Here is a 27,279-nt window from a genome sequence, read left to right as displayed (position 1 = left end):
TGATTAAAGATGTTGATTCAACAAAATCTCAAAAATACAATAGTATAACTAGTGATCCTATAACTGATCAGTGCCTAATCCATTGGGCAATTCCATGAATTCAAAACATACATCTGTGACATCAGGATGTATCTCATATACCCAGACATCAGATCTATCCAACCACCTTGTGATTCAGACATCAGTGTTCATTCAGGTCTCATTCTCACAAAATATCCTTCTCAAACAACCTGTAACCTTGTTTAAACATATCAAGCATTTACTTGGCCCTTTGGTCCAACAGCAAAATACATCAAACATACAACCTTAAAGGGATGCAAATGGGTCTCAAATCTTTTTTACAAAACCACATAAGACTTATAGATTGTTGAGACAGGAGACAAGAACTAGAATAAAACTAGTGAAATTTTTGCACATATGTATTCGTTTCCTTGAAACTATACATTCAGATGCATAAAATTGAAACATGAAACAACTTAATAACTCATAACTATTTATATTATCTCTACAATGTTGTTCACATGAGAGTTCTGCTAAAGAAAAATGGTGTCACAGTCATGGAAACATGTCAAAATACTGGAACCAATGGTCTCACAGTGCAAAAACTAAAATCCCTAATGGTGTCATAGCAAATGAACTTTTTCTTCCCCAAAACTAGAACCCTTCCAAAGTATCAGAGAAAGAAAGATATAGACAAGAAAGAAATCTTGAATTTGTTCTAAAAATGGCAAGTGTCCACTTGAAAATCAATCTTTTGGCAATTGAAAAACTTCTTTCTTCCATCTCCATTCTGATCTGATCTTGTTTCATCATTATCTACAACTAATTTGCACAATATCTCTGTTGAAGTGATGAAACATTGCTGAGTCACCACAATATCTAATTTACCCATTGAAATGTTTGGCAAAATTGGGTTAAATTGAGTGAATGTGAGAAACATGAACTCCAACTACATTCTTACCAAGTTTTACTGATCCCTTAACTGGATTTTCAATTTTTTACCCATTCCATTAAGGAAGCCCCAAAATTCACTTTTCTGGCTATAGCTCAAACCAGGAAGAACTTGTGCCAAAACTAACTTCAGAAATGGAAAATTTGGATTCTCACGATTCCAACGGTATATTATAAGACATATCTAGCCTCTGAGAAATGCCTGAAATCTTCGTTTGAAAAATAGTCCCCTGGTTAAGATTGTTCAGGTCTATATTTCAAATAATTTCATAAAGTTTAAACTTTAGGAAATAAAAATTTCAATTTAAAAGACCCTGCATCAGTTTGCTAGAAAAATAATTTTAAAATGAAAATTTTAAAATCATTTTATTTTTCTTAGCCCTTCCAAATTTGAGTCAACTCTAGGTTTGACCAATGCCACATGGCACACTCTAATTGGACACCTAATCTGCATCATCTGCCATGTCTTGTCTCCTTGCTACTTTGCCATGCTTAACTGGTGAGCAACTTTGGTTAGCGAGGTAACGCGAACAGTCAGATCTGCCACACGGCATAATCTGGTGCACTCCTTCTATTTTCCTGCCACATCACTGCCCAATCACTCTGTCATTGCCACTTGTCAACATCTGATTCGCTGTCAGCACTGCTATTGAACCCACATAACACTTTGGAACTCGTCAGATTTTTATGCTTTTCTGGCAAACATGTTATCTCGCAAGCCAGAGTTGCCAAGATTTTCTGGCTAGCGAAGTAGCGAGGCACCGGATTCTTGGATTTTTTGATTGTGCTGACATCATTGGTTTTAATTGCGCTTGCTTTCAAATTTGTGCTTTGTTTGAATCTTGCTGATGTCAGCACCCTTTGGGTCGGATTGGGGGTCAATGGCACACAAGCCTTTCCTTTACAAAAGCCAGCGTTTAATTCACAATACAATATGAGTGCTTTACAATTTAAAGACATGAGATTCTTTCCCCACGACAAATATGGGATAAACTGTTTTAAGTTTTTTTTTCCTTGCGTCCCATGTCTGAAAACACGGATCATTGTTTTCAAAAAGAAACTATTCTACCTCCGACTAGGCTGCTCCTTTTAACTGCGTGATTCTACCGCACAATCACTGACCATTCTTGAACTCTAATTCTTTTTCCTTTGGCCTCCATGGCTTTGTTCATAATGCTCAGCTTATCATATTGTGGGCTACCTTTTGATGTTCATTGCCCTTTTTACTATGGATTGATCTCTTATACTCTTTTCTTTTTGCTGTTAACGCCTTTTCTTGTCTGGAGTAGTTTTTTTCTTTTGCATGATCTGATTGCTTTTGACACATGTCGTGGAGTCTTCCTTGACTATTGCGGCTTGACTGTATCATGTGGGCCTTTAAATTACTGGCCCTTCTTTGCTTTGTGGGTGACCTTGTTTGAGACGCCTACTCTTCCTTTGAAATGCGCAGAGCTCTTTTTCATTGAAGCAGTTCCTCCTCTATTTAGTTGTGCCTCTGCTCTGTTTCACTAGGCAGCCCTCCTCTTTTCATGCGAGGATCTACTCCTTGGCTCAACATGGGTTGCTCCTTCTAAGCTGGCATAGTGTGAGAGCTTCCCTTTGAAGGCGTGGACTACTTTGTTCAAGCCACGGACTGCTTGCACTTTCCCTCAACTGGAAAGGCTTCACTTCTTAACTGCGACTTGTCTTATTACTGTTGACTACCTCTTGGCAGGTGTTTCCTTTCATTTACGGCGTAGATAGTTGCTTTATGGAAGTTTCTTCCCAATTCATGGAGTATGGCTCCCTGTCACACGAGACCCCATTTTTTTTCTTTTTTGAAAACCATAGGCCTGGAACTTTTTAAAACAGTGTCTGCTCTGTTCTACGTCATGAAGCTCCCATTGACTGTCTTGTACTATATGCTATGTCTCCTCCAAATGAAAGTTTGATATAGCTAGCCTAGACACTACATCACTTTGATATGTTAAGGCATTTTCTTTAGCCTCTTGATCTTCATGACTTGATTTATCCATAATCATAAAAACTACGGAGACAGTCTTCTGTTCTCGGCATTTGATGAAGATTTAGTCGGGCTCCAAAGCCGGTTTGACTAAAAAATTTTCATTTCTAGAACATTAACTCTTCAAACTAATCTTCAAAACATTTGATACTAACTGGAAACAAATTCCATTTCCTAAAAATCAATTTGAAGCTCATCTTACAACTCTTTGTAACTCGCCAACTTTGTGCCAAGAGGTCTATTGAATGGGCTTAAGAACTGACTAAATCACCTAATTAGGCTCTAAAAATTGGCACACTGAATCTCAGTTCTGCATTCTTACACCCTACCAAATTTTATCTCATGATGAATTCCCATTCATAAGATATTGACTGTTAAAGTTTCCCTTCCAGATTTACCTACAAGAAAACACGTCAGAAAGCAACAAACTGGGTTTGGAATTGGCTTGGAAAACTAGGCAAACGGGAACTTGGGAAGACAAAAATTGGGGCATTAAAACTTTGTCATGAGGAAAGTATGAATATGCGATTCGGGCTCATGATGAATCACAGGACGCATTTTGTGGATGCTCAAAGTAGGCTACATGGATTTTGCAATTAGAAACACTGACTAAAAAGCGACTTTGGCAAATGGAAATGACCCTGAAAAGTGCGCATTCGGATTCATCACTTCTTACAAACTGACACACTTGAAGTACTTTCAGAGGACAATATAGGGGTACAATCTATTTGACTTGACCTGTCATGGATTAGGAGATAAAATGTCACGAACAGGGCTACCAATCAATCTGCACTTTCAAACACTAGTGAAAAGTTAGAAATTCCATTTGCAATCACATTTGAAAACTGTTCAAACGGATTTGTCAAGAGCTGAAACTTGAAACATAACAAGTTTTTGATTTCTAGAATATAGTGCAATAGGAATTTCAAGATTTTGATCAACTTATCAAAATTTATAGTACATCAAATAGGGCTTCCCAGAATTGTGTACAAAGTGTAAATGAATGAAAACAGTGAATGACCAACTTTGAGGGATTCAAAACCTATTCAAACAAATTCAAAATGACACAGAATCTAGAACATAGGCTCTCAGGTATGGATATTAGATATTCTCAAAGTGGCAGGTCATGACACATTTTTGGGTGCAAGATATTCACTAGCAAACACAGCCTCCTGTCATTGTCTGACACTAGAGTGGAAATGGAGATTTGGCAATTTCTCAAAACAAAACTTCACCAAACATCTCAGAATGATTATTTAACTTCATGGAACAGGTAGACGGGTTGAAAGGAAGGTTCTAGAAACATTGAACACCTTTTAGGGCTCAGACTTACAGTCGAGCACAAATGCATTTATGGGGATGCTTTTCTCAAAATTTGGAACTGTGACTCAAAATTTTCCATGCAATTTTTAGCCCCAACAATATCATTTAGCAAGTTAAAAGATTCAAAAAGACCTTTAAATGGCAGCATTTAGAGTTTATAGTTTGAATTTTTTAATGTTAACGGCTATATGCATTTTGGAGGGAAAACTCATAATTTAAATTTGGTTATGAGTTAGCAAATCAAATAGATTGGAGGTGGTTGAGGGGGTTATTTTCCATCCTCCAAAACTTATAAATAGTTATTGTATAGCCTTGTGACAGAGTAGTATGGATTGTCTTAAAAATTTGCATGTAAAAGCTTGGTTTTGATAGCAATTTGAAGGATTCTTGGGTTTCTTTGCATATATTTTGATTTGGAATGCATTGTGCAATATTCTTAGACATTTCTTGATGTTCTAAACCAGGTTTTGAATCCAAATTAGTAAGTTTATTATTCAATTTCATAGACTGTTGGCTGTAGTAGACAGTTTATTAGCAATTTTGAAGTTCTTTTCAAATAATCATGTTCATTCCATGAAATGTTCCACTATTTCTTCATGGAATGACATTATTATAACTTGTACCATATTTTCTAACACTAATATGCTCATGTAATCTGAGGATTTTGGTGGCCACCAAGAAAAAGTTCATGAAAATAAGGCATAATTGTAGGGTACAAACCTACAGTAGAGGATTTTCCTTAAGAAGGGCATAGTTTGAGTTTTGATTCATGTTATTGATGTTGGAAAAATAGTGTTTGCACCTTTAATTGATTATAGAAGTGTTGGCACATGTGAGATTTGCAAAACCCTAGGTACAAAGGTTTCTAAAGGGTGAAATAGGGCTTTTGGGGTTAATGAACCCTTAGGTTGAAATTGCGTGTTTAATCTTCTAATTAGAGGTATTTTAAGATCCTATGCAAAATTTTGAAACTAGATCTTAAGTCCTCCTATCAGTTGCTTTGTAAATGCATCTTTCTTACATTGTTGAAAATAGGGGCATTGTGAAGGATTAGTGATATTATCCAAAGGAAGCATATCTCAATGTTACATATATTTTGTGCAAGGATAAAGGGTATCTAAAACATCCATTTTTTCAAATAATCTTTTGAAAAAAACCAAAGCCATCTACCTATTTGTCTTTCTGCTATCACAGAATTATAAATTTGCATTAACAACATTTTGGCATGTTGTGTATTTTGGTATGGAAACTCAAGGGAATTGATTGGAACATGCTAGATATGTCAAAACAAAATTATTGATGCCTTGAAACCTCCTAGAGTTGACTATTTCTAGACTTTTCCCATCAGGACCTAAAAGGCTCACTTGAAACACTTTTACATTTTTTCTCATTTTGGGTTGTTTAAGGGTTCATCATCCTTTCCTCTACATCATAACTGATATGCTATCACTTGCCCTTTGATTTCCTTTCTATCTACATATTCTATGTCAAATTCACTAATGATCATGACCCATTTGGCTAGTCATCCTGTGAGAGCAGCCTTGCTTAGGAGATACTTCAGTGGGTCAATCTTAGAGATGAGCATTGTTTTCTGATGGAGCATGTAATATCTCAGCTTTGGTGCTACAAAGTCAATAGAAAGAGAAGCTTTTTCAATGGTTGAATAATTTAATTCATATCCCACAAGTGTTCTTCTAATGTAATATATGGCTCACTCTCTTGCTTGTTCATCATTTTGTGCTAAGAGAGCTCCTAATGTTGTATATGTAGCAGATATGTATAGGATGAGTGGCTTGCCTAGAATGGGAGCCATTGAAATTGGTGGATGTAGAAGATAATCCTTGAGCTATTGGAAAGATTCTTGGCACTACTTATTCGATTGAAAGGATACTCCCTTACGTAAGAGGTGTTAAAAGGAGTGACACTTATCTACCAGTTGTGCAATTAATTTATGGATAAACTGTAATCTTCCTTGTAGTCCTCTTAAAGTTTTTAGATTTTTTAGAGGAGGCATGTCAAGTATTTATTTTACCTTCTTGGGATCCACTTCAATGCCTCGTTGAGAAATAATGTATCCTTAGAGCTTTCCAGAAACAAGCCCGAAGACAAACATTTTTGTATTTAGATGGAGCTTATAGCTTTCCATTCTAGTAAATATTTGATCTAGGATGCCCAAATGATCTTTTCTTCTATAGGATTTGCAAAATAATTCATCAACATAGTCTTTCATGAGGATGTTCATGAAATCATGGAGGATTGTAGTCATTTCTCTTTGATATATTGCCCCAGCATTTTTAAGACCAAATGGCATGACATTCTAGCAATATGTTCCCCAAGGGCATGTGAAAGTTGTCTTGTGTTGATCTTTAGGGGCTATTCTTATCTGATTGTAGCTAAAAAATCCATCCATTCGTTATAACAGCTCATACCCAAATGTCATCTCTACAATGATATCTATGTTTGGTAAAGGAAAATCATCCTTGGGACATGCCTTGTTAAGATCACAAAAGTTAGTGCATATCTAGATGCCCTCATAGTGTTTGCTTACTGGTACTAGATTAGATATCCATTTTGCATAATCAATGGGTCTTATCAAGCCAACATCCAATAATTTCCTCAATTCAGCTTTAACAAGGAGGGCAACTTGAGGATGCATTTTTTTCAAATTTTACTTTACTAGTTTCATTCCTAGTTTTAGCTACAAGTGATGGACTAGTTTAGGATCTAATCTTGGTATGTCTACATAAGACCATGCAAAGTTGATTTTCTTCTCTAGAAAGAATTTGGAAAATTCATCCTTTTCTTCTAGTGATAATGAGACTACAAAGTGTATGACCTTGGGGTTGTTAGGAGTTCCCAAATTAATCTCTTCTATCATTTCCACAAGTAATGTTGATCTTTACTTCAATGGGGGTGTGTCCAATCTTCCATCCTTAGGTGCCTCAAATTGGTTTTCACCCTCAAATACATCCTTTATTTTTACTTTTTCATGGTCTAATGGTGCCTTTTGGTTTTCACCAAGAGACCTACTATTGTCTTTTTTTGTTATTTTCTAAATTTTGTGACTAGAAGATGCAGTTGACTCCCTGAAATATGCCATGAAATTTAGATCAATGGAAGATCTAGATTTTTTATTTTCTTGTGGTAAATCATCATGGATCCCAAAGAATTCTACAATGGAATTATCATTCTCAAACTAGTCAAACACTGGTGGTCCTTGTTGGTCCCAATCAATAAGTTTAGGGAAAACTAGGGAAATGCCATCATCGATGTTGAATAAGCTTTGGTCAAATGCATATATATTGATATATTCTTTAGTGATATCATTAGGATCATGTTTAGAAGTAGGAGGGATTGGATCCCAGAATGTTTTGATCCAAGGTGAAGAACTAGTTTGAGTGATAGGTGGATTGACATGTTTATCTTCTGTAGGCAAGCTGTCGGGGTCAGCAAACATATGATCAAGACCAAGGGAGGTATTAGGATAATCAATGTTGTATACAAATTGGGTGGGTTTAGGTTAGTTTTTCTCAGATGCCTTGTCATTTTTTGAAGCATTCATCTCCTCAGACAAGGATGACTTAGTATTAGGAAGAGCCAAAACAAATGGTTTGAATCCAAGTCCAAAGTTATGAGGTCATCTTGATGCAATGATGGGTTGAAAAATGCCTTGCTTTTGAAGTCTTAGGCCACTATATCTATCATATCCCTTTTTTTGCATGATGGTGAATCTAGGTCCATACTTGTTAGGGGATATAGGAGTAATTTATTATTCTACTTTAGCCTTTTCAATCCATGTAGAGGTATTTTCATAGACATGTTCTTCATGTAGTCCACCTCCAATAGTGAAAGCCACTGAAGGTTTCTTTTGAAATTCAAATTTAGGTTTGTTCTATATAAGCTAAGGTTTACCATATAACTTGGGAGATAAAGGAATTTTCCCAATATGAAAGGCATGTGACATGGAGTACTCACCACAACCTTGGTCTTGGATTTTGAGCTTTCCTTTGGATGCGGGTGTGAGTGTGGAAGGATCAACATACTTGGAGGACTCGAGTGGATTTGCTACATGGTTTTTTGGGACTTGGTATGTAGGAGTTCCTCTAAGATTGGTATAGAATTGGAATGGATCTGGATCACCTAGGATGGTTACCTCTACATTATTATAGGAGAACTTTAGGCACTGGTGATATGTAGAAGGAACTACTTTCATTGCATGGATCCATGGGCAACCTAGTATCATGTTGCAGTTCATTTCTATATCTAAGACCTAGAATAGAGTATTCTCAGTAGGTAAACAAACTCTAATAGGTAAGATGATGATCCCTGTAAAGAAACATTCACCATTAGCATAGGGTTTGATTGTGGTTCTTCAAGAGGGATCCACATCAATTTTAGAATAAACAAAACCTTTGACTACTTTAAGTGTACAAACATTCATTCCCACTCCTCCATCTATCAAGACACATCTAACTTTAACATTGTGGACAAAGACTTCAAGGTGAAGAGGGTCATTTTGGTTTGGTCTTTCTTTAGGGATGTCATGAGGGCAAAAGGTGATGTATTGGAAAGTGGATAGGTTCCCCACCATGGCTTGGAACTAGGAAACACCAATGTTATCTGAGACTATTGAATCTTTAAGGACTCAATCTAAGATTTTTTGATGTTGGGGAGATGCATGTAGTAGATCTAAGATGGATATTTGTGCAGGGGTCTTGCCAAGTTATTCAACAAGGTTATAATTAGATGAAGAAGGAGTAGTAGTTCTACATGGGGGTGCAGGTCTAGATGGGGCTCTAGGTAGGGTAATCTTGGTACATTGTGTGGTGACAATGCAATGAGGGTCTTTAGCCTTTAATGTAAATGTGGATATGTAGGAATCTGACTCATTGAAATAGTTAATGGTGTACACATATCTAGTGCATGTGTAATTCAAATTACCTTGTGAGTTTGATTTTGAACTAGAGGGTTTCTCTTTGTCATGATTACCCAAAGGATCTTTGAAGATAGTGTGATCTGAGTTGGATGCTAGCAGTGATAGATTGACAGTGATTAAACCATCACTAATAAGGTCTTGTATTGCATGTTTCAATTGGAAGCATGATGAGTTTTTATGTCCTTTTGTGTGATGGTAATCACAATACTTTTTGTCATCCCACCAATCATCTTTAGTGAACGATTCATCTTTGATCAAGGGTAACTGTAGGAAGTTATTAGTCAATAACTGTTGTAATGTAGTCTCAAAAGGTATCCCCAATGGTGTGAATTTCCTATCCTTGGTTCTAGGGTGTCTTTAGGGTTTGTCTTGTGTGGAAATCTTAGTCTTCTATTGTGGGGCTAATGTTTGATTGGAGGTTTTTGAATTTGTAGGGTTTGCACCTTTCAAATTCAATTGAGGTTGTGTTGTGCTAATTGTATAGGAATCCAAAATGCCATCATTAGTCACATTCTTGTTTTTGGAGAAAAAAATTGCCTTGTCATTAGAGGAATTGGTGTTTTTGCTTTCCTTTTTTATCTTGAGGATTCCCTTACAAATAAGAACATCTTCAATACTAGCCCCTTTTTTCATCAGTTTAGAAATAGTGCTTGGGCTCTTGATTTTGAGTTCATACATTAAGTCCGATACTAATTTTTAAATGAACATGTTTACTTGTTGTTCTTTAGGAAGGTCTAGTAAGCATTGACTAACTAAGCTTCTCCAATGTAGTAAGAATGTGATAAATGGATCTCCCATCTTCTGTTTAGTTGGGCACAAATCAAAAAGTGTCACCTCATTTGTAATGTTAAAGGAAAAGTGGGAGATGAACTTGTCTACAAGTTTTGACCAAGATTTGATATTACTAGAAAGTTTGGAGTACCATTCAAGTGTAGGCCCACCTAGAGAATGAGGGAACAATCTCATGAGGTAAGTGGGTTCATCACTAAGTTTAATACATGAGGCATAAATTTCTCTGATATGATCAATAGGGTTGCCTTTTCCTTGGTATTTTTCAAACCTTGAAGCCTCAAAGTGTTTTGGGAATGGAGGCATATAGACTTTTGTCAAATGGATTAGGATGTAGGTCCCTTTCTATATATAGAGCCTATTTCTTTTGGAGTCCCAATGCCTCGACTTGTTTGGAAATTTGTTTGAATTGTTGCAATAGTTATTCAATAGGGTTTTGCATGATTGCTTTCCCTTCAAGTCTTTCCATTTCTATGTCTGCTCAATTTTTCCATTTCTATGTCTAATGAATCTAGTGATGTATCACTAGGTGGTGGAGGTATGTTGGTACCTCAAAGACAAAGGGTTACTATTGTGATACCTATTGGGGTACTTATTGTGGTATTTGGTGTGGCACTTATTTCTATATCAACTGCTATTGATGTACCATGTGTTTTTGTTGTGCCATTTGTTGTGGTTGTTGTTGGTATACCTCTATTGGTTGTATGTGAGACTATGTATGTGATTGTTTTTGTAGAGTTATATGTTGAGGTTGTTGCAGCACATGTTGTTGTTGTAACAAATGTTGCTGATATGCAATTTTTTGCTCAAGGCATCTTTGATATTCCAACTATTGTTTAGTTGCTCTTACTGTTTAGCAAACATGGCTTATTTTTTTTGATACACTACATAGAAGTCAAGTGGGTTTACATTGGAGTGTGTGTTAGGGACATTGGATGTTTGCACCACTTGAGGTTGTTGCTGTTGTGGTTGATTTTTTTGTTGATATGTGAAATATTTTTTTAGTGGATGTAGACTTGGTTGAGGGTTACAAGTGTTAAGTCCTTGTACCACCATAGGTCAACATTATTGTGGGAGTTGACTAAGTCCTTGCAAATTGACCACCAATTTTGCATTGTTACTTTGGCACCTTTGTGTGTTAGAGGTTTCTCCTTGGGACATCATATTGACTTGATAATTAGGTGCATTCCTTTTGGGAATAGGTGTAATGTCAATAAGACTTTTCCTTTGCACATCAATAGGGATTGTTGTAGTTGATGTTTCATATAGTGTACTTGTGGGAGGCTCCATAACATTTGATGTTATAACACTTGGTAGAGTTAGGAGAAAAGGTGCACTTTTTTTATTTGTCTCCAAAGGAGGTATGTCTAGCATCCCTAGAGCACAAGTCCCTTGAGGTGCATCTTGTTGTTGCATCATGTGACTAAAATCAACTCTTAATGTCCTTTTGGGATATTTAGGGAGAGTCTTGTTTACCTTCATTGGTTTTGGTTCATCAAACAAGGGATTAATGTTGATGTGTTCAAACATACTTTGAAGGATTTTAATTGTTGGTTCTTGATGAGACCTTATAGGTGCCATTATTGTGTTTGAAAACTCCAAAGGTTGTTTTCCCTTATCTAAGTCCAAATTGATCATGGGTTGTATGTTTTCAATTGTTATGTTGGTTTGATGTTTGGACTTAGGTCCCTCCACATTTGGGTTGAATTTGACAATTTCTTGGGCTGCCAAAAGTTTAAAGTTCTTGTGGAAATTTTTGTCTTGACATGCCCTAGCCATTTCTTCATTAGTGATGCCATAACCAGTGTCAAAGTCATCACTTAGGTGTATAGTACATTGTTGTATGTTTGATTTTTTATATCTGAAGGTACTTGCATTGGGTTTTCTAAATTCAAAGGAATGTGTTTGTTCATCCTCGAGTGTGGTTGGTACACTTCCACCTCAAAGTGGTATCAGCACAAATATAGGTTCAAATTCAGGACTCCATTAAACCATCCCATGTGTAGGGAAAGTTTTTGGAGGAAATCTCACAGTAGATGCATTGTTTAAGGTTTGTTGTGTCATAGCTTGATTATGGTGATCTTGCGAATACATGTTGAAGGGGTTTGCAAGTAATGGTTGTGATGCCTCAATTTGGTCTTTGTAAAAGGTTTGTTGGGTTTTCTTGCTCTTCTTCTATCTTGGACAAGGTTTTGGTTGTGTTTATGCCTTAGAAAAAAAGGGTTGATAGAGTTCTTCAGGTCTCTTAGCTGATTGTGTCCTAGTACGTCCTGGCATGATACCTAAAAATGCAGATGCACTGGAGGGAAACCTGAATGGACTTTCTACCTCCCAAGTGTGCACCTAAACTACCAACTATTCTCAAACAGCACCAAGTGCACCCATGACGCAATTGGGGGTCCAAAAATAAGCAATTGGTAAGTAGGAGGTATGCAATGGGTAAACAAAGGTGCTAGGGTGCCTAAAATGCAAATTTTGAGTGTTTTGAGTGATTTAGAGTGATTTGCAAGGTTTAGGGATGCAATGCAAGGTGTGTAAGTATAGATTAGGGTTCTAGAACCTAGAATGAAACATCTAATTACCAAGTGCACCCTAAAACTACCAAGTGCACTTTGAAAATATCAATTGCACACTTGAAGTGTGCAGTTAGTAAAACAAGGTTGTAGTTGGTAAAACAGGTCAAAACTTGATAATTAGGATGTGGGTATGCAATATATGAGTGTTTTTGGGATTTTTAAGTGTTTAGGTATGTTATTCAAAGTGGGGAAATGCTAAATGAACTAGGGTTTTGATATGCAAAGTGCAAATTTCCTAGGGATGTTATGCAAATGCAAATGCAAGGTGCCATTTTGAAGGTGTACAAAATGAAGGTTACGGTTGGATTTTGGACTTGATAAGGATGCTAAAGGTTGATGTATGCAAGGTGTACTAAGAAAAGGATGGTGTTATAGGGTTCATAATGAAATTTGGGATATGCAAAATGAGGGTAAATGATCAAGAAGACAATTTGGTTGATAGACAAGTTGATAGGGTTTGATAGTGAAAATGATGCTAAGGTTTGAACAATGAAAGATGAAGGAGATATGCCACTATAGTGGGTCAAAATGATGTTTAGGGATGCTAGGAATATTAAAATGCTAATGGTAAAGGTATATGCAAGGTTTCTTGAACTTAGATGAAATCTTTTAAAGGTATTAACCTAAGAGTGTAATGTTATGACAACTAACTTTGGATCTTGACCAAAAAAGGACAAAAAGTGATAAGATCAAAATGACAAAGTCAAATCTACCTTGAAATAAATAGTGTTTGACCAAAGAAAATGATAAAATAACCATGGTCAAGATCCATTATCCATTGACACAATGTAACACTCTTCAGTCCATACTTTTCTTCAAATTTTTGACTAAATTCAAAGGTTTTGGGGTTCAAAATGATGTTTAGGGGACTCAAAATGGTGGTGATGCTGAGAAGATATGTGATATGCAAAGTTCCTAAGGAAACAAATGATATTTTGGGTGAAAGATGTGGTTTTGGGTCAAGTGTAGGATGAGGAGGCACAAAGGCTCCTAAATGTAGTTTTAGGGTTCCAAAGTGTAGTTTGGAGGCCCAAAATGGTCATGCAAGTGCCCAAGTGCACTATACTAGTACCAACTCATCTATGGTGTAGTTGGGGCTAGTTTGGGCATAGTTGGTAGTTTTTGGGCATAGTTGGAAAGCTAAGATGAATGTTTGCTAATTTTGAGTGATGTGGTTGCCAAATTGATATGCCAGGAAGCTAAGAGGTTGGGTTTGGTGTTAGGATGGGTTAGGATGTGTAGAATAGGGGTTATAACCTAAGAAATGATGTCCTAAGTGAATCAAATGAAGACTAGGAGATGTAGGATGCAAATTTGGGCATGTTAATGTAAGGGGAGCTAACTAGGTACCTAAGGACACTGTTAAAGCCTCAAAATGTTATCTGGAATCCTAAATTGGGTCCTTAGATCACCAAGTGAACTTAGATAGTACCAACTACACCTATGGTGCAATTAGGGTCAGTTTGAGTGCAATTGGTAGTTTCAGGGCATAGTTGGTAAACTGGGCTGAAACTAAGGCAATTCTGGGAGCTATGATTTCTAGATTGATGTCACAATGAGCTAAATGGTAGGGGACAATTTTAAGACTAGAATAAAGGATCAAAATGATGGTTAGGACACCTAAAATGAAGGTCAAAGTGTGCAATATGAAGGGTGGGTATGCAAAGATGCAAGATGGGCAATGTAAAATGCAAGTTTTGGGGTTGAAATGCAAAGAATGAAGGATGCAAACTAAACCTTAATGAATACAATGTGAAGGATGAGGGATGAACAATGAGGACTAGAATATGCAAGATGAAGCCTATATGATGCAAATATGAGCCCTAAACTATGCAAGTGGAGTTGTGTTGGTCTGACTTTTTCTGTAGTAAAAATTTTCAGTTAAATCATAGAAAAGTCAAATGTTCTATGCCTAAGTGAAACATAGGGTTTTGGATAAACCATCTATAAGAAATAATCGCCATATAAACCCTATATTCATCCCTATTCATAAATTGTCAGGCGCAAAATTTTGAAATTTCAAAAGAGGCGAATATGCTGTCATAGTCCTTTTCCTTTCTCCCGGGTTAACTTTCTTCCTATTTGTCCCAACCGTCGGATCCGATTAGATCTACCGTTGACGTTACCTTGCTATTGAGAGTTGCATGCTCATTAAGTATAGCGAGATAATGAGTATGGAGTATTTTAAGCAGTGGGACCATAAAGTGAAGATGCGGCGATCGGAGATTTGCTTATTAAATGTTTTATTGTGCAGGTACACTTTGCAATTCACCATCCAAAAAAAGGGGAGAGGGACCCACTAGAATATCTGACATTAGAGCCGGAATGTTGATTTTTTTGGAAGTTCTGCCACCTCGCTATCAGAAAATTCAGGCACTTCACTGTTAGCAAAGTAGCGAGGCCATGTGAAAATCTAAAAATGATGACATTGCATCTTGCTTGTATCATAATTACACCAGGTGGCATGACCAGTCATAAATATTGTTGTCAGAATCAGTTTGAATTAACAGAAGTAATTACTGGGTAACCCTTGCATTTTCTAGCATAGAATCCTTTTAAATGCCAGAGCTCGCTACCTCGCTATCGAAAAATTCAGGTGCTTCATCGTTAGCAAGTTAGCGAGGCCCCACAAAATGGCAAAAGATCGGCAAGATCTTTGATGATGTGTAATGACAGATGACTGTGATAAATTTTGACATGTGCCAGCTATGCAGAGATCTGATTCTCATTAATACCTATCTGACTGAATGTACAAGAAATCTTGAACGTCAGCTTGAAATGGATCAACGGAGCTCACTACCTCCCTATGAAGAGTTGCAAGGAAGATAATTATAGTGACATAGCGAGTTGGGCCCGCCGCCTTCTTTCTTAAGAAGTCCTGTAGCGTATCTTTCGATCATTTCTTGATCTGATCAACGATTGTCGCCGCTTCGCCATGGCAAGGTGCTTGTTCTTTATGCATAACAAAGTACCGACATGCTGACACGTGTTCTCTATCATCAGTGGGTCTAAATATAAGCGCCATAAAAAGAAGGAATTCTGTACGTGGCAAGTTCTCATTGGGTAAAATAACTAACATGGAAAATATAACTCCTAGTTGTTCTCTTTGTACCGCATGATCGTAGGATCTTTGAAGATCAACGGCGCAGTTTTAAATGAGAAATGTAGTGCCACTTTCTATATTAATTAGAAAAGAAAGCTTCATCCGTGAGGAATAACAGAGTATAATACAGAGAGATTTCATCAGTTTCATTTCGCGCGAGAAAAGATTTGAAGCCATTCTTGTGCAGAAGCCGTTACTGAAAGAAAAGCGTGCCATGGTTTGATAAAAATTTTTTTTTTGAGAAGTTGTCTGTTTGCGAAAAATTTGCAGGAATACAGAGGAGAATTGAGACAGAATTCAAGTAAGTAAAATTACCATCATCTTCATGAGCTTTTAAGTTTTAATAAGATAGCCCAAGATGCCTCCTAAGAAGGGATTTACAGGTGCAATAAACTACCTGGATAGAAATGTGCATGATGATTTGCTTGAGTTACTTCCTGAATCTACTGTAGAAATGGTGCAAGTTAAGAGGTTAACCTCACTAAACCCTAGGTTAAGGTTAGCTGATGGATTGTGTGATAAGGGTAATTGGGTCCAGGATGCTCAAACTTCTCAAACTGGTTTGAGTTTATTCAAAAAATGGTTTGCGGAAAGGAAGTTATATGCCCCTCATGCCAATATATGGAATTTTGATCTTGGGAAGCTTGTTGTCCCTAGTGTGTTTATGGATTTTGACCTGCTTGAAGCTATAGAAAAAAACTATGACCAAGCCACTAAGGTAGTGAGAAGAATGGATGGTGAGGCTTTAGTTACCATCAGTCCCAAGGAGATTAGGAAGGTTTTCAGTCTGGGACCCCTCACCATGTATCATGTGCCCATTAATTTGATAGATTTAGAAAAAGAATATATATCCAAGAGGGATGTAGTTAGACAGGGTGCACTAAAAACCCACATAGGCCGGATTGGAGGCCTCCCAACCATAACATCATCTTCTAAAGAACCATTCAAGAAATCATGCTTTAATTCCAGGGCAGTGGAGATATATAGGACCCTGTGCAGAGTCTTCGGAGAGGGCGAAGAAGATTTTATTCCGGTGAGCTTCATGTATATGATCACCCAAATCTCTTCTTTTGGTGTGGAAATAATTTTTGATTTTGCATCTTACTTGGCAAATGAGATTCATCAGGGATTGGTGGGGATTGCACAGGGCAAGGTGGAAAAGGTTTGGGGTCAGTATTCCTTATTGATGCATATGTTTCTTTTTAAAGGGGCCACTTATTTTGGTAAAGAAATGGTTTTAAATAGAGAACAAGAAGGGGAGGCACTGCCAGTCCAATTATGGAGTGCAGACATGACCTGGGAAGCAGAAAATGCTAGCTTCATTAGATTTGAGAGGCACTTTGCCTCCAAACTAAGGTGCCTCATATTGAGTGATAATCCCAGAATCCCTAAGGCATTAATGAACCTTGTTAGGCCTATGGACAAAACCCATATTCTAAAAGTTTCACATAATTGGGGAGATATTATCCCATATTCAGTCTTGACTGTCATCAGGGTCTATGGATTCAAAGGAACACCCCATGTGTTACCCTATCAGATACCTTTAAAGGTAGGGATAGCTGAATTTTTGTGGCAGTTAGGAGGAGTGGAGGAGGCCTTTTTGCACAAAAGGGGGACAGGATCAATTTTTCCTACTTGTACTATAGCCCACCAGTTTGTGATAACTAAAGAAGGGTGGGTCTTTCTCCATAAAATTTTGGATCAATATAAGATGGCAGTGTCTCACTCTCATTTTTGTGATACAGAAGGTTTCTTTAACTCTACCCTTAGATTGAGAATCAAGCTTCGTCCAGTTCAGCATGAATTCTATTTTCCTGAAGATATAATAAGAAATGAATACTCTCTCCATGAGCAAGAAGTAAAGAAAGAAAAATAGAGAGTCTATTCAAAAGTTTTGGAATTCATTAATTGTTTTGACAAAGATTTCAATCCTCTTAGTAATGTTGCAACCAATGCAGATAAAATACATAAGCTCATGAGTACTTTCTTTGAGATAATGGAAGTAATGAATGAGAAGAAACAACATTTTATTAATTCCTTTCTAGATAAAGCCAGAGAAATTATGAGAAAATTGGGTTTCACCTCCAACATTGGGATAGGTCCACTGGTGGTATGAAAGAAGACATGATATACTATTGTTCGATAGCAGGTGCCCGTTGTACATAAAGAAAAATAGATAGTTGAATCCACCAGCACTGTCCTAGAAGAAAGACCCCCTGAACCTTCTCCCAAAAGAAGGTGAATAATAAGGGAGGAAGAATCCCCTAATGAAAGTTACTCACCTTCTCAAACCCCAATAAGAATTGAGGAAGAACAGCTCACCAATGAGTAATTCGAACAAATGGGGTCACAAGGAGAAATTTTTGTTACACAAGCAGAAATTGATGAAGGGAACCCCCAGGAACCCCCTGTGCCAAGTTTTGAATTAACTATAGAAGATTTTAAAGGAAGGGAATTGGACCCTGTTTTGGAACAAGCCAGTCAGCATTTTTTATTTGATAACAATTTTGTAAGATCTAGGGCTTTCCATCAGTTTGCGTGGAGGGTAAACATGCACATTTTTGAGCAAAGGTGTAAGAATATGAAAACAGAACATCCAGAAATGGATGAGCCCTCCATTCAAAATCTAATAAAGGAACAAATGGTGCAAGAGTTCCAAAATATAACCCCTGATGAGGGAAGACAGATGGTAAAAAATGCTAATGTTTTATTATTGCCCAATTGGGACATTGCTGACGCATTAATTTTTAATTCTGTTTCAAATAATTTAGGACTCCAGGATCCAAATAAAGAGGAATTCTTGGGTACAGCATTCAGCAATGATCAAGCTACCCTTGTTATGTGGTCCCTGAGAAGAGGATCCAGAACTACTTCATCACAGCCTGATGATTCAGGATTAACAGGGAGTATCTTTGTAAGGAGAGTTGTTGATACTTCAAATGTACAGGCAGCCCACATGAATGTGGATTATTCTAAATTTGCCTTGGCCACTGCGGAAAGAGGAGAGAGGGCAATGATTGATATGAATAATAAATATGAAATAGTGGTGGATTCCTATAACCAAGAAGTAAAAAGGAGAATTGAGTTAGAAAACAGGGTATCTCAATTAGAAAAGGTACTTGGAAAGAGGAAAGTGGGAGAATCCAGTACACTGAGAATTGCATATCCCCCACAGTCATCTGTGGGATTAACCCCTATTATTGAGATACCCGACACCCCTGAAAGACCCCAATTCTATACTGTAGAGGAATTTGAAGCAGAAAAAACCAAATTACATGAGTGGCAGATAGAATTTAGAAATCAGCAGGAAGAGAAATGGAGGCAGGGTGTGACATATTTGAGGGATAAAATACAATGGTCAACTTTTTATGATCAGTTGACAAGGATTGTAACCCTCATGGATGAGTTAAATAAAGAAAAGGATGGACTAGATTCTCTTGCACAGAAATGGAGACAGAGAAACAATGATGTTACAATTATTTGTATATCTACAGTCCAAATGCCTTATCATCAGGTTGAAAGGATTTTTGATTTATTGAATCAATTAGATAATTTTGAGAATAAAAGATATTCTTTACAGAGAAAATTGATACTCTGTTTTTCAAAACATCTTGCTAAAAAATTCACCCTATTTCCTTGTGCTTTAGAATCTGTTGATACAGTAAAGGAAAAACACAAATGGAAAAAGGAAATGGATGAATTATTTGATAACAGAATAACAAACATCATTAGTGAGACTGGCCATTGGTTTTGGGCAAAGACAAATGAGGAGCTGGTAAAAATACAATTATATTACGCTGATATGAGAAAAGAATTCGATATTTTAGAGGAAAATGCCAATTCTTTAATAAAGATACAAAGAGAAACCCTAAGTTTTGATTGGCCAGATGATGATACTTTTAACAAATGGAAAAATCAGTTTAGTGAGCAGATGTCAGGAGACGATGACGAAGAAGATGTAAGAGTAATAGTTACTTTTGTAATCAACAATGATGACATAGAAAATCCCCAGGTTAAAGTGAGTTTCCATGTAACAGAAGATAATACATCACTTACAGACCTTATGGGTATGTACTCTGAAGCTGAAGATGAAGAATGATTGTGAGATCAGATCATAACAACCAAGAAGCATAACAGAAAGGGACCCGCCAAGAATTGTTGGTGTAATTAACCTTTCTGTTATTCTTGTTTTTGTTTTTCTAAACGAGGACACCTGTCACCTTTTTTAGCCTGAAGCTTGTTGCATCTCACATTATTTAAGTGAGATCCCAAGGCTAAAGAATGTTCCAAATTTGGTTTTTACTAAGTATTGTGCTTAGTTCTGTTTTTGGTCCAAACATTTTGGGAAGGAAATTTATAGTATACTTTTCTGTTAAAATTTCTGAGATAGATGAATGTAGAAAGAACTGTGCTTCTTCTCTGAAGGTCTTTTTGGGTCTATTGTAAAGGATATATCATTTTCAAAGGAAATGAATACAAATTATGAACTGTCCCTATATTTGTTCTTTTCTGAATTTTGTCTCCTTTTAAATACTTAGCTACCTTGATGTTGTGTGAGTAAAAGCTTATGCAATTGATTGCAATATAGTAAGACTGTACATCCATTTGTTATTGCTGTTAATTCAATGGATTAAATAAAGGCTCTGATGAATGTGATGAGGTTGCTTGGGTGTTAATAATGATTTTTGAATGATAAATTCTGGTAAGAATTGCTGATGAAAATTTGTTGCAAAGCAACAAATTAGATCTAAGAATTTACTTGACTCTGAATTCCCAATGGATTAGGCACTGATCGAAAGTATTTCAGCCAAAAGAGAAGTATATTATGACTAGCTTTTTCAAAGTACATCATAAAATCAATTTTTACTTATATTTCCTGTAAGATATTCAAAGTTGGCCAGCACTTGCCTGCATGGATTGTTTTAGCTTCACTTAGCCATTGCTGTTGGAAACATCTGCAGAGCTATAGAAGATTTCTTGGCCATATCTGTTCAAGGGATGTGTTTATCAATTTGGTAAGATTTACATATATGTTTGAGGATTTAGAGATGAGAATCAAAATGAAACTAAGAATAATTCTCATACAATTGTTCCATCTTTGAACCATCCCCGGGTACACCCGCCCTAGTTTTTACAGAGCCAAAAGAGTAGAAAACTGTCTAAGGTTTTGTTGGAGTTGGGTCCTAGTACTTTGCATATGCAAGTGATAATGAGAATTGGCTATTCTTTAGGTTGTGTATGTACTGATATCTAGGTATTAAGCCTTTTGTCGCCTAGTAGTTTTAGCACTGTTAACATCAAAATAAAACACCAACAAGTTGTATGCAAGGGTGAAATCTATGTTTTGCCAAGCACATTTAGGATCACAAGTGGCCATGTTTTCCAAGATTTATATGTGTTGAACCAAAGTTTGTAAAATTTTGACAAGGGTTGTAATGTTTTGACAATGTGTTACATTTGGAGAAGATTCAAGGTGTAAATTTGAGTGTTGGCTATTATCTTGATTAATGTTTCACACACATGCAAGACGCATTAAGACAAGAATAGTTGTTGTTAAAAGTGAACAAACACACCACAACCTAGGCTTTAAGACCTTATCCACTGAATTCCTACTTCAACCAAAGTTCAGCCACAATTATCTAGAGTAGGCAACCTAATATCTTGGCACCATAGGCTCCCCCTTATAGTGCACTCACTTCTTGGGGCTACCAAGATCCGCTTCCCAAGGGGCATGACTTCCCAAGGGACTGTTGCCTCTACTAAGGACCACGAGAATGTAGGATGTCCTCATGGGCATGGGTGACCCCTCAAGCTAGTGGATAGAAAGGATTTTGGCCACTAAAACATTTTTTTTAGTAAGGACATTCCATTTGGAAAGTGAATGATAAACTTCCATAGAAGGTCTCCCAGCCTCAAGAACCGAGGTTTGATGCACCACAAGTGTACTAGAGGAGAGCTATCATGCAGCAATAGCACTGACATAGCTTTCATCGTAATAAAATTTTATATAGTAGCTGGAATGTTGGCTTGGCTTTTGGCCTATTACCACTCTAAGGTCATCCCCTAGCATACCCAATATTGAGTATCTTGGTCCAAGGCAGGCCTCCTATAGAAGTTACAGGGATTTCTCTTACACCCAAGATCCACGAATGGCAAGGGGAGAGGATACATGAAGTATAAACCCTAGGGATTACACACTATAGACATGTCAAATAGAAAAGAAAAAGTACATTTTAAGCACCAAACGAAGTGTTATCTAATCTAGGAAATCCACACATATGGTTTTGAGAAGCACATAATGGTCTTCAACAACATCTTGCAAAGCAAGCATTAGTAGTTTGTTATGATCATGTCTTCATCCCATGATTGCCACATGTTGTAAGTAGACCATTACTAACACATAATTATCTAATCTATGTTCGAGAAGCAAATGGAAACCTTTCATGCAAATTTTGATTGATGTGTGTGTTTTCTATGAACCAGGTGTGCTCTGACAGAGCAGATTTCACCCCAGAAGGAAAAAATGGCTTACAATGCCCCCAAGTACACTCAAATAGTGTAGACTATGTGCACAACATAGTTGGGGCCCAGTAGGGTGTAGTTGGTAAGTTTTGGATGTAGTTGGGAAGTTAGAGGCAAGTTTTGGGGAAAGGGAGCCTAAATAAGACCTAGAAACTACAAATTTTGGAACCTATACTCCCAAGTGTGCCTAGATAGTATAGAGTGTTCCCATGAAATATTTGGGGCCTAGAAGGGTGAAATTCATAAGTTTTGGATGTAGTTGGTAAATTGGGAACAACAAAAAGGGCATTTGGTGGCTCCTAGGCCATTAAAACTACTCCTAGGGGTCCCAAGTGTACCCTGACAAAGCAGAGTGCACCCTAGGAAAGCAAGCTAACAAAATGCATAAAATGAAGGCATACAACCACATTACTAGACCGCCTGATTAATCTAGGTGATATCAAAGTGTAGATAGTCGTTATACCCTTCCTAGTGAGCTCCTTCCTTGCATCTACAAGCATAAAACAAGAAAACCCAAGTTAGATAACCATGTTCACGTCGAGTTCACAAAAATGTAGGACCAAAAAATAGGATAAATGCATAACATACTATGAGAAAATCACAAATTCAATCAACATATGTTAGCACCCACTAGTCTACCATGAAAGCCAAACTAATTAAAAGAAGTAAACAATGTTAAAACTCCCTCTTTCATTTGTAGCTCCCATGTCCTTCTTTCTTCTCCAAATGATGTAGCTCCAAAGTTTCCTATAGTGCACACAAAATTGAAGCAAAGTCTATTATAATGGTGATAATTCTACGAGAATACTAGAAGTTTTGATTTCAATGTGAGAGATGGAGTGAAAATTCTAAAAGAAATTAGGACCAAAAATGAGAGGAAGAATGCTCATTTTATAATGGGCATGGAGGATGAGAGCATTAGATTTCTCACCCTTAGATATGCAATTTGGCAAGAGATTCCTTTGAGAATCCATGATACATATGAAAAAAGATGCCAAATGTAGGATTCTATGATGCATGGAAGTCAAACTTGGCTAAATGTGGAAGAGAATATATGACGCATCATAAGACACCTCAACCTACCTAAAACCAAGAATCTATGACAAATGAAACTAAAGATAGCCATGCATAAGAGAATAAGAATATTGAATTATGACATATCTCAACCAAGTGTCAAAGGAGAATCCATGAGGTGTCACACCCATATGTCATGATGGTCCCAATATTTCATGGAATATTTGAATTAAAAGTCCTTTATTCCACAAAATAGAAATTAGTAAAAAATGGAATTAATGGAGGAAAATGTGACTTAGGAAATTAAGAATTTCCATGGTTTGTGAATGATAAATGAATTAGTTAATAAAATTAATTAATTGAGGATGACAATTAGGAAGAATAATTAGTAAGAATGACATAGGATTAAATTATGGGTTATTTAATCCTATAGAGAAAATTAGTAAATGATTGGCCAAAATTGATTAATTAAGTGTGACAATATCTTTTGATGAAAATGTAATGATGATACAGATTGAAAATGATGATGGTAGGTAGACCAAAGCCATGGTCAAATTAATTGATTGATTGAAATTGATAACATGTCAAGGACATATGACATGAATTGATTGGTACATAACATTTAACTAACATTGTAAATGCTACAGGATCGAGATAGATTGATAAGGTTGGTCATAATAACATTGACAAATGATGTCAATATTATTAAAAATGGTTTATAATGCCATGATTCAACATTTAAAGCCTCAAAAATGTCAAAGATTAGATGACATGAATGATAGTTTGACCTAGCACTGAGAGCCATGACAGTACTAAGGTTAGATTGATAGTTTGATAGATTGATAAGTTTCCAAGGCACTAAAAGCCATAGAAATGCCTAGGATTTGGATAGATGATGATTTATTTGAGATGTTTGATACATTTTGTGATGAATTTGACTAATTATGGGTGATTCTGGGTTGATTTGTGGTGATTCTAAGTTGATTTGAAATGGTTTCAAGTTGATTTGATATGATTTTGAAATGACATGAAATTGATGTGAAAGAAGATACAAATGATAAAGTATGATAAACTTGGCCAAAAGATCAAACTTAGTAGAATGAGAAAATGGGATGAATTAGTATGAAGTGATGAAACTATAGATGCGAACCATTTTTTAGTGTCTACAAGATAAATTGCCAATATTGGTAGCATGTTCACGCTGTGGCCATATCCTTAAGTAAATCCTTTGTGCATCATACCTTACTTGAAGGTCATCCATATCGATGATCTCATGCATAGAATGGTTAGGGTTGAGGTTGAAAACCTCACTTATTAGTTTAGGGAAAACCCTAAAAAGATTCACTCTAGCATGATTCTTCACCCACCCCATAATAGGATCATACTTCTTGGCCAAATTAGTTAGAAGATCACTATCAAAGAAAACTACAGGGACTATTAATTTTCCAATGTCAAATTCCTAGACATTTCTCATAGGGTTATCTAATTTTCATCCTGAGAACTACTTTTTAAACAATTCTAAACCTCCCATAGATACTTGGGTATCTCTTGCCCTATTTTCCCTATCATAGAAACCCTCGGCTACAGCTACCCTAGGGTTCTTAGGAATGAGCTCCCTTCCTTTAGTTATTTTGTTTAGTCATAAGGGGAATTGTTACAAGAAATTGTCATGCACAACCCTCTTTAAGTAATCAGTTTTCCCAGAGAATTCCTTTTGTAGAGGCATTTTGAGAAAACCCTAAGAATGATGTAATAATAGATGCTTGGTTTTTAGGAGTTACAGAGTACTTAACCTCTAAAATTTGCACTTCTTCTCTGTATAATTTTCACTAAAAATCATTGGATCACTAGATAAAAATAATGTGCCCTAGCTCTAAATATTCTCTATGCTTTGATAATCTCTTGCAATTCTATGGTTTAATAATGGTGAGATTGTAAATTATATTCGAGCATTGAAATCACATGAATGAGCTCTGCACCATATTAACTCTTAGTAACTGTTACCTCCAAATTGTACCTAGATTTAAATCTTATCTATATATTTCACTAGATCAGACATCTTTAATTCAAAAAGTAATGATCTTTATGGCTTTAAAAACATGGCCACATGTTGCATTACTGCTTACCCGCATTCCTTAAATTTCTTCAATCTTGAAATTGTAGGTAAGTGCCATCCATTGATCAAGACAAGATCAACAATAACACACATTTATAATTAAATAAGGCCCAATTAGCTATACTTGTCCAATAGAAAGTCTTTATGTGAATCCATGCCTCTTGAAAAACTGCCACATAAGTGGGTCCCATATCATCTTCTGAGCAAGTGAGTGCTTGACATCATCTTTACCATGCATCAAGTTGGTGCATCCTCCTTTGCCTAAATTTCTTTCAAGTTCCTAATGTGGGCATGCACCCTTTTTCAATCTCATTAAAATAGATGATAGGTAAAACTTTCTCTGTTATGGTCGCATCATGCATTTTGACCAATAAAATAATAACTTTTAGCCTGCGTGTTCTGAAAAACTTAATTGCCACATCAAATGTTAAAATATTTGCACCCATGAAATAAACATTTCTTTCTAGGAAAATGTATCAAATAGCATGGCATGATTCAGCATAATCTCTAGATCCTAGCCCCATTGTGACACGTGGCACAAGGGCACATACTCACATTGCTTATTTCTTGAGCAGTTTCTTAATGTGGGGCATGTGCTATCCACTCATCTTTGGAAGATCTATGGTTGATAAAACTTATATCCTATTTGATAGACAAACCTCTTTTTTGGCACAACTGGCAGTACACATCAGTAATTGTTTTATAGTTTGGCACATAGCAACACACACCCCACATTCTTGACCCCACCTTGCTATGTGTCAAAATATCACTTTCCTACATTATTTATCTCTCGTGCAACATGAAAATGCAGGCATGCACTGGCCTTTGATCTCACATAGATCAATGATTATAAAATCATGCATCTTAGAAACACCACATCAATCAAACCAACAAATAGAATACTGCCCTCTAGTCTAACTCATTTGACAACTACCACAAAAGATACCTCAATATTATCCTTGGAAATGTTGAGTCCATGCTATCAGACTGTGCTATGTGTCATGTTTGCATTTCCCCGTATTATTTAATTCTCGTGCATCTTCTAATTGCATGCAAGTGCTAGCCCTTGATCTAAACAAGATCAAGAGTTGATGAATCTTGGTCAAAAAGTGATACCTCTATTAATAAAATCAACCAATGAACTCATGCATTAGAGGTACTGATAGGTTTGCAAAAGATTTTGACAGATCACAATCTTTGCAGTACACTGACATTCTAGATAGGCAAGGGCTACGTGTCATCAAGGCATATGCCTACTTTGTTTAAAAACCTTGCATTTTAATTTTGCAAAAATGTGCTATCCTTTGAGCTTAACCAAGATCAATGGCTTAAAAAAATATGTATTACATAGGATACTTTTCAATAAAATAATTGAGCCAAATGCAAACAAAGCATGGTCAATAAGGTTTTAAAAAATATATATATATATATATATATATATATATATATGAAATCAGGCTTGCATAAGCCCAACGTTAGGGTAAAAGTGATATTTCTTAAACAAATTTTGAAAAAGGGCTCTCAAAGCTTTTTCAAAGGCTAGGGTAAAATAATATAAAGCACTAGGATTTTCTTTTCTTTTTTTTCAATTTTACCCAAGGTTTTACCTAATTTCAAAAATTTTAAGGCACAAAATTAGGGTTTTCACTCCTGAATGCACACACTAGAAATGGTGAAAAATGAGACCAACAAGTTTCTTCCTCACTTCTTGATTGATTGGTTTTTTATTTCTATTGGTAAAAAGATTGTTCATTCCAATGTAACTCTTACATGCCCAAACCTATGAGAAACAATTTGATACCAACAGTTGGATAATCTATCATGAGGTTGATAGATTTCCTCTGAATTGAAAGGTATAGCTCCCTTATCAATGATATTTAATGAATTTTTTTGTTCCTAAACTAATTGGGTACGTTCTTAACCCAAGAACAGAAGAGGAAAACTAAG

The sequence above is a fragment of the Cupressus sempervirens genome, unplaced genomic scaffold, assembly GCF_028749045.1.
Source record: "Cupressus sempervirens isolate cs-2001-9-10 unplaced genomic scaffold, ASM2874904v1 CseChr00s100001_01, whole genome shotgun sequence".
Taxonomy (NCBI): Eukaryota; Viridiplantae; Streptophyta; class Pinopsida; order Cupressales; family Cupressaceae; genus Cupressus; species Cupressus sempervirens.
This window is presented reverse-complemented; position numbering follows the sequence as displayed.